This window comes from Cebus imitator, unplaced genomic scaffold, assembly GCF_001604975.1.
Source record: "Cebus imitator isolate Cc_AM_T3 unplaced genomic scaffold, Cebus_imitator-1.0 Scaffold131, whole genome shotgun sequence".
Classification (NCBI taxonomy): Eukaryota; Metazoa; Chordata; class Mammalia; order Primates; family Cebidae; genus Cebus; species Cebus imitator.
The window spans coordinates 1,051,447-1,063,920 of record NW_016107446.1 but is presented as its reverse complement, the minus strand read 5'-3'; the positions used below and the strand labels follow the sequence as shown (position 1 = coordinate 1,063,920).

Sequence of the window (12,474 nt, the reverse complement as noted above, 5' to 3'; positions counted from 1 at the left end):
ACCTCCACCTCCTGGGTTCAAGCAATTCTCCTGCCTCAGCCTCCCAAATAGCTGGGACTACAGGTGTGTGCCACCATGCCCAGCTAATCTTTGTATTTTTTGTAGAGACGGGTTTCACCATGTTGACCAGGATGGTCTCGATCTCTTGACCTCGTGATCCACCTGCCTCAGCCTCCCAAAGTGCTGGGATTACAGACGTGAGGCCCCGCGCCCAGCCCATACACTGTTTCTCATTTAATCAGTCCCCTCTTGTGAGCTATTTATGTTGTTTCCAACTTTCCTAATTTTGAGAAAAAAAAGAGCTTCAAGAAATGTCCTTGCAGCTCTATCTCTGCCCACATACACTATTCTTTCCTCGGGATAAATCTGCAGGCCTAGAATTGTTTTGGTAATGCAGACAGCTGTCACCAAATAATCCTCGGAAGAAGTTGTCCCTCGCCATGGGCGAGTGCCTTTTCAGCATACTCGTAAGTAAGAAATTTAAAAAGAATCAGGAGCTGTTGGTCTCCCAAATTAGTTTTCTCTTTCCTCTCGCAGCATATGGCTTTTAAAAGGCTCTGGGAAGATTTCACTGTTTTAATTCCATAGAGAAAACAATGTGTGGCTCCAGAAACCCTTGTAATCATGCAAGAGCAGGGAGGAAGGGAGGGAGAGAACTTTCTGCAAATGTATTTCACGCCATGGCTTCCCAAACGCCTGCCATTTATTAAGCCGATTGTTCGGTCTTCCCTAACATCCCCTTACCCAAGCAAATGACCTCATAAGCCAAAGAGAAGGTCAGTGAGCTCTTTCCAAAAGGCATCACTATTAATCCACATATCCCAGCTCACAGAGGGGCTGTGTGGCCCTCTGGGGGAAGTGTCCTTCCACTCCTGGGCCTCCATGCCAGGCACCTAATCTGAGGGGTGCACAGGAGTGCAGTTGGGCAGCCTGTTGGAGGCTCTGCCTCTTGTCTGCCAAAGTAAGGTCCCTTTCTGTCACTGACCTTTCCACTTCAGCTACCCTTTGGATTGCTGGAAAATGTGAGGCCTAAGGTGTCCTTGAGGTAGGCAGGACAAATGAGGACATGGCAGCCTTTTCCCATCTGGGAGCTGAGGCTCCTTTAATGTGGAGACCTTAAAAGGCATGTAGGAGCCAGGGGCTGGGTTCTTATCTCCTGAGCCTGGCCAATGTCCAGATACACCTTATTTATAGCGCCACTGACAAGGGCAGTGCAGCTGGACGGCAGCTGCACAGAAGGTTGGGGCCATCTAACCAGGCCGTCTGCCTGCGTGGCCGCTGTCCCTGCTCATCAGGCTGGAGGACAGAAGACAGAACCCTGACACTGCAGGTAAGGACCACTGGTTCCCCGTGCCCTTCTCTCACCCTTGCGGTCCTTCCCAGCCTGACTCTGCAGCAGGCTTGGACAGCAGCTGTGTGGACATCTTGCACCATGCACAGGGAGTGTCCCAGGCCTGGTAGGAAACTCTCAGGCACTGGGAGCTCACTGACCCCAGCAGAGATGCAGGTGGTGCTGGCTGCTGGCTCCTACCAGTGGCAAAGCCCAGCAACAGAAGCCACCCTGCCCAGAGATACAGGGGTGTAGGCTTGAAGATAGAGAACCCTGCTCATTGGGAATGAGGAGAGGTTTAAATGAAATTGAACCCCTGCCCCCACTCAGTGGGAATCCGTTTTGAACACTGGAAAACATTTTTTAAGGGGAAAGCAAAAGAAGAAATATTATAAACATTGGAAAGGGGGAAAACCACAGTGCACTTGAACTTTTTCTCCCTGACAGAATTTCCGGAAAGCCTGGGCTGAAATGGCAAATTACTGATGAGACTGATTACTCTGGGAAAGTGTGTTTATACAACATGACTCTTCGTGGCTGATGGTTTGAAAGTCCAGAGAGCCGTTGCGTGCTTTAAAAAGGAAATGCATGAATATTTTACAATTTCCAGAGCAGGGCAAGCTCCAGGATGCACAGTCCTGAGTAATGCCCTGGCCAATTGTGTAATAATCTCAATACTGATAGGATGCCATATATATGATAGTAGACATCATCTATATAAATATCTTCTAGCCGGACACCATGCAAGACACTTTATCAAGTCTAATCTAAAAAGAAAAGAAAAAGTTGTCAGTCCAGTTTTTGTTTCCAAATTATTCTGAAGTCTGAAGAGTGTTAATAAATACCTGCATTACAGGTTAATGGTATTGTAGCTCATATTTGCTGTACGTAAGTTTATTTTCATCGTTTTATTTGTTTCTTGAAGAATATTATTTGAATTTTATTTTATTGCTAGGCTTTTACAGTTTTACTGATATGTGGTATTTTACATATTTATGGGGTACATGTGAGTGTTCAGTACATACACAGAATGTGTAATGATCAAATCAGGGTTTTGGGGTATCCAGGATGGGCTGGAATAAGGTTTATTATATGTTGAGATCAATCCGACCCAATTTTTTATATTTAATTGAGTAGCTGACTAATCCACTCAAATGATTACATTTTGGAGGCTTTTTTCTTATATTAAAAAATATTTTAATATATAACTTCCATGAAATGTTGCATATTTTCCAACACAAGTTTCCCTGACTGCTCACCCACCACGTTGTCTTTTAGAACATTTCATACTTTTAAGTTTCATTGTTCTATTTAGAGCTTCCAGAGTTCTCCATTGATTTCAGATCCCCAAAGCCAGGCCAAGCCATGCCTCTCACTGCATTCCCATGACCTGAAGCACAGGGACCTACACACTTTCCACTGATCTCTAAAATATTTCATGTTTACAATACATGGCCCAGAGGCTGATTTTAATTCATTCTCTCCCCACCAAAGAATGAGGTAAAATTATATTGAGTGTTCACATTTTCTTTTTTTTTTACTCTACAAATAATCTATGTTTCCTATAAAAAATACAGGCCAGCAACAAGAAGAAAATGAAAAATTATATATATTCTTATTACTCAAAGATAACTATTCTTGCAATTTATTGTTCATTTTAATTATTTATTGATTCTAAGGTATCTTTGATTGAAAGACTAACCATTCACTTCATAGTAGATTTTTTTTAAAAAAAATCCCACTACAAGGTATTTTAAGGTGAATCCAAAAACATTAAGTTATTTGGGAAAATGTAAATTATAATAAACAGAAACATATATATATCAATCAAGTTATTTGGTAATCTGTTTTCTGTCCAAGTTATGGTCAATGTCTTTTACTGCTGATTCAAAATCTAATTCCTTGAAAATTGGTTATCTCTATATATCATTATGACCCATTTTGGTTAGTCAATATATTAAAATATTCATAATAGTTGGATAGATGAAGAGTCAAAGGGCATAAAGATTTAGATAAAATATTTTATTAGAACATAGCAATATAACATCAGTTCGAAGTATGATCTGGTAATTGATTTCTACACTAGTACTGATCCCTTTTGAATCATGAAAAACTCAACCATCTTGTGCCTTGATCTGCATGCCCCCCGTGCCTTACAAAATCTGGTTTACTGATTTTTTTTTATTACCATTGATTTGTCAGCACCTCCTCACTTAGTCTCTAATATACTAAAATATGGATGAAAAATAGAAAAGAACCAACATATGTGCTGAGTAATTTGATGTGTTACAATTGGGGACTTTATTTGAATTTAATGGATACATTTTAGATAGGGAAAAGAGGAATAAACATACACTTTAACACAGGACTTTTGTTGCAGTTAAAGAGCAATGCTGAAAAATTAAGCTGAACTAAAACCATCTCTGAAGCCAACAATTCATAAAACATACTTGATGTGTTTTATTAAGGGGGAGCATACAATTAGATATTAAGAGGAAAATGCAAGAATTTCATTCTGCCCTTTTATTATTGTTATTATTACTTTTTTTTTTTTTTTTTTTGAGACAGAGTCTTGCTCTGTCGCCCAGACTGGAGTGCAGTGGTGCAATCTTGGTTCACTGCAACTTCTGCCTCCCGGGTTCAAGTGATTCTCCTGCTTCAGCCTCCCAAGTAGCTGGAACTACAGCCATCTACCACCATGCCCTGCTAATTTTCATAGTTTTAGCAGAGATAGTGTTTCGCCATGTTGGCCAGGCTGATCACGAACTCCTGACTCCAGGTGATCCGCCTGCCTCCGCCTGCCAAAATGCTGTTATTCTGGTCTTTAAAGAGTAAGCATGTCTAGATGGTATCTGAAGCAGCTATGGGGACCACCTATTTTCATATTAAATAAAAGCCATCATAGTGCTTTTTGCCTGCGCTTAGTTCTGTGCAGCTAAATCTAAACTAATTTCAAAATATCAGCCCATGGTTTCATATGAACACAAAATAGAAAATAACATGATTTGAATATTCTATTTCAAGTCGTATCCTTTATAAGAAGATGAAATGGTTAAGATGAAGGCACAATGGGTTACATAAAAACATTGTGTGTGTGTGTGTATATATATATATATATGTAATAATATGTAATAATATGTAATAACTAAAACCAATAAACAGTGCAATAGCTCAAAAGTGGAGTATGGTTAAATCAAATATAATATAGCCATAGTATGGAATATAGGCAACCATCAAAAATAAAGTTTACATAGAACTTTCAATTTTTAAAGCTCTAAATACAAAGCAATATTCATAATATATGAACTGAAAAAATACACCAAAATATATAAAATTATCATTTCTGAAGGATAAGATTAGTAGTAATTTTATATTTTTCTCTACATTTTAAATAGTTTACTAAATGTTCTACACTAAAACTAATGATAAAATTTTAGTAATGCAAAATTCTATGCAAACATCAAACACTCTAATTATTACCACCAATTATAAAAATTGTCAATAACCAACCAGAATGATTTAGCCTATTAAGAATAATGGCTAGTTTGGGAGGCTGAAGGGTGATTGCCTGAGTCCAGGAGTTAGAAACAGCCTGGGCAAGAAAACAAGACCCTAACTAAAAAAAAAAAGTTAACATTTATTGAATGATCATTATATTCAGGAACTATGTTTTAGCTCATTTAACACAACAGCCCTATAGACAAATGTTATTATTAATTTTATTATTACTCCTATTTTCAGAGAAGGAAACTGAAGCTTAGAACCATGCTATTCATTGCCGAGGGTGAAATCAAGTTAATGTCTTTTTTGTTGTTGTTGGGATTTTTTGCTTGTTTGTTTTGCGATGGAATCTCACTCTGTTGCCCAGACTGGAGTGCAGTGGTGCAATCTGGCTCATGGCAACCTCCATCTCCTGGGTTCAAGCGATTTTTGTGCCTCAGCCTCCCGAGTAGCTGGGATTACAGGCATGCACCACCACACCCAGCTAATTTTTGTATTTTTGGTAGAGACAGGGCTTTGCCATGTTGGCCAGGCTGGTCTTGAATTCCTGACCTCAGGTGATCTGCTCACCTTGGCCTCCCAAAGTGTTGGGATTACAGTCATGAGCCACCGCACCTGGCCTTTCTTTCTTTCCGGTACTTTCCAATCCAGTTGGCTTTAGACTTGAATGGCAAAAGAGCAACCCTCTTGCCATATGCAATGGGCAGCATGGTTTGAATGACATAAATGAATGCTGCAGGTATTGAGGGCAAAAATCTATGGACGTTTTTAAATACTTGGGATAAAGTTTACAGAGCAAGGGACATGGCACCTGGACGAAAGGAGGAATTAGCAGAGGCTGAGAACATTGCAGGTGGGAGGGAATGTGAACAATATGGAGATGGAAAGTGATAAGATTCCTTCCAAGGTACCAGAAAACGTGCTAAATGTGTTGAGGGCTGGGTAATGACTTAAGGACAAGGGCTGCCTCACTTCTCTTTGTTCTCTTTGGGATATTTCTAAAACCCAACATTTTGTAAGATGAAATAAGGAAGTCGCTTGGCTCCCCAAAATAAAAGGGGAAAAAAAGAAAAACATCGTTTTCATAAAGTATCTGGAATAAGACTAATTTGGATTCCAGATTTAAAATAAAATGAAGCTCTGAATTAGAGAGATAATAGTTGTTGGCGTTCAAGTGCTCATGGTGTGTGCAGCAGTGTTGTGAGCGCTACACACACACACACACACACACACACTCTCTCTCTCTCTCAGGATGTGCAGGGTGGGTGGCTCTACAAGGAATGCTAGCAGTTTCCTTGTTCATAGATGAGGGCGCGGAGGCACTGAGAAGTAAAGGGGCACAGAGGCAGTACAGGGGAAGCTGAATTTGAACGCAGGCAGTGCAATACCAGCTTCACACTAATCCCACGAGAAACTTGGAAAAGCCCCACAAAGGAGAAAGGACCTCATCTTAAAAATGAAGCCAGGCACAGTGGCTCACGCCTGTCATCCCAGCACTTTGGGAGGCCAAGGTGGGTGAATCACCTGAGGTCAGGCGTTTAAGACCAGCCTGGCCAACATGGGGAAACCCTATCTCTACTAAAAAATACAAAAATTAGCTGGGTGTGATGGTGTGTGCCTGTAATCCCAGTTACCTGGGAGGCTGAGGCAGGAGAATTGCTTAAACTCAAGAGGCGGAGGTTGCAGTGAGCCAAGATCATGCCACTGCACTCCAACCTGGGCAACAGAGAGAGACTCCGTCTCAAAAAAAAAAAAAAAAAGAACGAGGACTTTGAACTTATTTTTATTTTTAATTTTTAATACTCCCTTTGGTTCCAGCACCTTCTCAAGAGTTTGGGAAGGGTATTCATCACCCTACTTAAGCCCTGAGAGCTAGCACTGTAACTTGCACACAGTGTACAGCTGCCTACTAAATATTTGCTGAACCAAACTGGTGTGTGTAATTCGGTTGAGTTCTAGGAGTGTTGAAATCCAAAGGAAGGAGCTGTAAGTTTTTCTTCTTGCCTAGTACTTTTCCCTTCTGCAATCCTGGCTGGGAATCACGTTTCATATTCACTCCCTACCTTTGGATACATAGCACAAGGATGTGGTTTTTAAATGGAATTTTTTGGATGCAATAAGTACTCACGTTTGATGATAATCTACTTAAGGAGTAGATTCTCTGATTTGGAATCTTCCATTTACTAATGTATCAGTCTGTGTGGGTGTGTCTGTGGGTGTGTCTATGTGCACACGTGTCTCTGTTTGTGTATATATGTCTCTGCGTGTGTCTGTGTGTGTCTCTGTATGAGTCTGTGTGTGTTGGGGGAAGAGAAGAGGATGGAAGTGCTAAAATATTCTAAACTCTGTAAAATTCTTTTTGAAAAGCTGTCCAATTTTTTTCAGAATCTTTTAATTAACTTACTAGGAAACAGTAATATTTTGCTCTCTTTAAATACAATTAAGGAGCCAAAAAAGCAGGTGAGAGACAATTGTCTCTTTACTTCAACTTTATTTACATCGAATAAAGGACCAGTGGCCAAATGTTATGCTCTTCCAATCCCAAAATCAAAAGACAGAGGTCAAAGAAGACATTCAGATCAGTTAGGTTCAGTGAAAAAATAACAGCGTGTGTAACACATAAAGCCGAGATCTGGAAAGTGCATGAGACAAACTCCTTTTAGGTCCCTGTCTCTCTACCCCTGCAAACTGAAAATGCAAAAACCTATGAGCAGGTGCAAATGTGTTGGTATTCAAATTAGCCAGCATGGGCGATCATCCAAGTGAGGGGAGGAATCTGCACACCCACAGTTCCATGTCTACAAACACTCTCAGGAAGAAAAGCTCTGCAGGCAGCAAGGAAGAGCGGGATAAGGACCTTCTAATTAAGACAGGGCTCTCCACAAGTCAGACAGTTTGGAAATGCATAGTGGCAAGTTCAACTTTGTTTAAATCATGAGAGTTGGGTAGAAGGATTGATAAACCCTTCAGCTGCCGTTATGAAGCAGCAGTGGCAGCATATCCTCCACCCTGGCTGCTGATGAGCTGTGGCAGGATCCTGGCACGCTGCCCTGAGCTGCTTCTGCTTTTGTCTGCTGTGTTTCGCTCTTTCCTGGGAAGTGTCAGCAAACCTCCACCAGCCTGGGGCAGGAGCAGCCAAGCAACCCCAGAGGCCAATGTGAGCTCAATTTAACCGCAGGTCTCTGTTTAAAATTTGTGATCACATTTGTAACTTAAATTAGATAGTGTGTCTCCTTTCCCCAAAATTTTCCAATAGCTTCCCAAGTCGAAATAACATCCTAACTCTAACCATAACCAACAGAGCCCTACATGATCTGGGCCCCATTTCTGTCTTTCCCTGTCCATCTAGAGGGGATCCAGCCACACTGCCTTGATCCAGTTATGCCAAGTACTGCCCTGCCCCAGGGCCTTCGCAATTGCTGGCATCTCTGCCAGGCTCTTCCCTAAGACAATCACACGCCTTCCTCCTTCCTTCATTCACGCCCAGTCTGAGAGCTACCCCTAAATACTTCATCTAAAATGACACTCCTTATCAATCTCTAGCTCTTTAATGCTGATTTACTTGCCATCTCACACATATACTCACCTGCATACCTACATATGTTTATCTCTCCTCCAACAAAATGTGAACTCCAATGAATGCAAAGACTCTATTTCGTTCACCGAGGATCGCCAATACCTACAACAGTGAGTGCTGCCTACTAGGTACTGAACAAATGTCTCTTGAAGGAGGAAGGTGTGAATAATCTATTTTTATACATTTAGTTTGAGATCTTAGAAACTTTTTAACTGTCATTCACATTGTAGAGTCAGAATGGTACAACACTCCTCCCCATCATAAGGGTCGTGGCTGGTGTTCTTATTACAAAATCTAGATTAACAAGAGAAAAGCGAACTAATTTATTTCATGACATGGGAGGTTTCAGAAATGAAGACCCAAAGATCCAACAGAAAACTGGCCATTTTTATGGTTAGATTCGATGAAGAGTGTATAGTTGTATAAAAATGTGTTTGGACATGATGGGTATGGCCTAGTGGTAACAGACTGAGTGGGGAGCCCCAGCAAGGCCTCTCTGCTCTCATTAAAATTGGCCTCTTTATGGGGCAGTCTTTCCCCCCAGACACAGGGCAGGACTGCTCTGGAATGAGGTCTTAGGATCTCCTTTCAGACAAGGTAGGTCCAGGAATTTCTTTATGGCCAACTCCTACACAAAAAGGCAGGGGAAAGCTTAGAGTAATATTTCTAGGGTTTTTTTTAAATGAGTTTCACTCTTGTTGCCCAGGATGGAGTGCAAAGGTGCAAAGTCGGCTCACTGCAACCTCCACCTTCTAAGTTCAAGCAATTCTCCTGCCTCGGCCTTCCGAGTAGCTGGGACTACAGGCATGTGCCACCATGCCCAGCTAATTTTTTGTATTTTCAGTAGAGATGGGGTTTCACCATATTGGCCAGTCTGGTCTCGACCTCCTGACCTCAGGTGATCCGCCTACCTTGGCCTACCAAAGTACTGGGATTAACATGAGCCACCGTACCTGGCCTATTTCTAGGTTTTATTTTGGGGGAAGAGTGGTTCTGGTTTCTCTGACCTGCCTCAAGGGAGGAAGCAAAGCAAAAGGAGGATAGGAGAAGATCAGAGAGAGACTTTGCTTCAGAGACCTTTCCAGTGTGCTTTGGTTCAAAGCACTCAGCAAGCCACAGCGCCACACTTTGGGGTGTTGTTTGCTGAGCCCCAACAATGCCTATCACTGGTCACAGAGTTCTTGTTAGGATCCAAGTCTAAGGTCCCTTGTTCACCACTTAAAATTCATTTTATTTTTATTGATTTATTTATTTTGAAACGGAGTTTCGCTCTCGTTACCTAGGCTAGAGTGCATGGCACAATCTCGGCTCACCGCAACCTCTGCCTCCTGGGTTCAAGCAATTCTCCTGCCTCAGCCTCCCGAGTAGCTGGGACTACAGGCACGCGCCATCATGCTCAGCTAATTTTTTTTGTATTTTTTTAGTAGAGACGAGGTTTCATCATGTTGACCAGGATGGTCTTGATCTCTTGACCTCGTGATCCACCTGCCTCAGCCTCCCAAAGTGCTGGGATTACAGGCGTGAGCCACCGCGCCCGGCCTAAAATTCATTTTAAAAACTTCCACTACACTCTCATTTTGTCAAGGAAGGGGGGTGGGAGTTGATGAGTCAGGCTGCCAGGGCGCAAGGTCCTAGTTCTGCCACTCACACTGGCCACAAGCAAGATTTTATCTTCCCAGAACCATATTTGTAAAATGGGAATAATATAGTAACCTTGTCAGTCACTTGCAGGGATTCAAGGAGGCGCTAATAACCATGGCTACCACCAACTGAGCCCACGTTGTGTGGCAGAAAGTACGTCGTGCGTTTGACTTGCATTGCACTGTCCCGTCTTGACAGCAGCCACCTGATGCAGGGACAATTACAATTCCTAGGTTGCAGACGAGGAAACAAATCCAAAAAAGTAGTTGAACCAAGGAGCTATAGTTGCTTTACTAGTTTCCTATGGCTGCCGTAGCAAATTACCATAAACTTACCGTCTTCAAGCAACACACATTTACTATCTTACATTTTTCGAACTCAGCCAGAATCGAGGTATCAGCGGGGCTTCATTCTGGAGGCTCTAGGGAAGAAATGTTTCCCCACTTTTCCCAGCTTCTGGAAAATGCCTGCATTCCTTGGCTCGTGGCCCTCCATCTTCAAAGTCCAGAGCACAGCATCTTCACATTTCTTTTTCACTCTGCTTCTCCTGACTCCATCTTTCATATATAAGGACTCTGGTGATTACATTGGAGGCTGCCCAGATAATGTAGAATAATCTCCCTATCTCATGATCCTTAATCACATTTGCAAAGTCCCTCTTGTCACGTAAGGTGTCACATTCATGGGTCTAGGAATTCAGACGTGCATATTTTGGGAGACCATCATTTTGCTACCAATTACTAAGAGGCAGAACTGTGATTTGAATTCCGGCCTATTTCTTGACCATCGCATTGTGCAGTTAAGTCTTTGGTGTTTATGAAGTGCTTTTTCCTCCCTTGTGGCAGTGGAAGGAGTATGGTAAGCTCTGGATCCCAGATTCGGGTTTTGCATGCCGCGTTAAACAAGACAGGTTGTCCCTTTCTGCCCTTCTCCCTGGCAGTATAGGATGCCAAAGTCTCACAGTTAACTGTCAATATTGTTTTATCTCATCAAGGTAGGGTTTAAAACAATCCATTTCACCTCATCTCCAAATATATTATTGACTCTTAAGCAACCATAGATGTTCAGTAAAAGTAGGTTACAAAGTAGAAATGAAAGCCCAGTGTAGGGACAGGCCATGACATCCCTCTTGTCCAACAGGGTGTCTGTGCAATGTGTAGAGCAGCCACCAAGGGCAGACCTGGAAGCAGAATCCCCACGGAAAGAGGAGAAGGTGAGGAAAAGCTGGGACAACCTAGCTCAGGATGCTCCAGTGAAGGACACAAGGTCCGGCCACACAGGTGACCAGGGAGAGGGTGGTGACCCAGGTCACGACAGACAGAAGCTCCAGGAACCAGCCCAGCAAGGTGGCGAACAAGCTGACACATACGGAGCCAAGGGACAGGACAAGTGTGGTCATGTGGCAGCCATGGGTGGACCTGCCCACAGGAGGGGGCAGTGGGCGGGCTCCAAGTCAGGCTGGCGGCCTTTGAGGAGCTTAACCTCTCAGGGCTGGAAAGATCCCAAATGTGATTCCAAGGCCCAGCAAACGAGCCAGCTCTGATCCACCAGGGAGGGGGCAAGCCAACAAGACACGAGCCTTATTTAGGTACAAAAGAAGTGGGGTTGCCGGGAAAGTAGAAGCTGGAGATGAGCTGCAGTTTGGGGAAGAGCCCCTGGCTCCCAAAGCTATGTCAGCTGAACTATGTCCAGACCTCTACTCTACCTGTGAGTGGCACAGGCCACCCCTACATGTATACACAAACCTCCACCCAGTCAGGGATGGCTCAGGGCCTCAAGGGCTGGAATCTAAAAGGGCCTTTATTCCTCCAGGTGGGAAGGACTAGGGGACACCCTAAGCAGTCTTCTAGCCGCCTGGGACCTGTTACGACTATGAGTTCTGGAGACAGGATGACTTGGTATCCAGTGGCATTATTTTGATCCTTTCCTGAATGTGAGCAACATGGTGTTAGAAATCAGAGGTGAATTCACATGGGCTGTGTGTTTATGTGACAAAGCTGTAAGAATAAAGTAGATTGCATACTCTAGATATACTTTTCTCAGCTATTCATACTTAGGGTAATCTTTGAATTTATGGTCCAAACTGAGGTGTTTTGAGAGCACTTTTAATAAGTATGTCAGGTCCACAGGTGTAACTGCAGGTTGTCAGGGTCCAAAGCCTCACACCCAGGCACCCAGGCCCTTGTGAAGCTGCCTTAGCTGTAAGCATAATGGTTTAGAGGGATTATTCAACATCTAAATGCTTGCCTGCAACCTCAAACACTTTTATTCCTTCCGCATGATAGACAAGAAATGCCGAAGTATAATTTCTTAGAAGGCAGATCGACAAAGTAACTCCCTCACAAGGGCCTCCGTTTGAAAGTCAGGGGCATGTTTCTCCTATTGATTATTGACATGTGAGAGTTGCACCTCCATCCCCAACCCC

General features: G+C 42.9%; 1 protein-coding gene across 1 annotated transcript in view; it reads left to right on the top strand.

Moving 5' to 3' along the window:
- The first annotated feature begins 963 nt into the window (after positions 1-963).
- FHL2 (four and a half LIM domains 2) overlaps positions 964-12,474 on the top strand; it is a 79,101-nt gene continuing 67,590 nt past the window's right edge. Inside the window, exon 1 of the mRNA XM_017541100.1 lies at positions 964-1,330. The gene's annotated coding sequence lies outside the window, so the exon portion shown is untranslated. The remainder of the gene's footprint in view (positions 1,331-12,474) is intronic.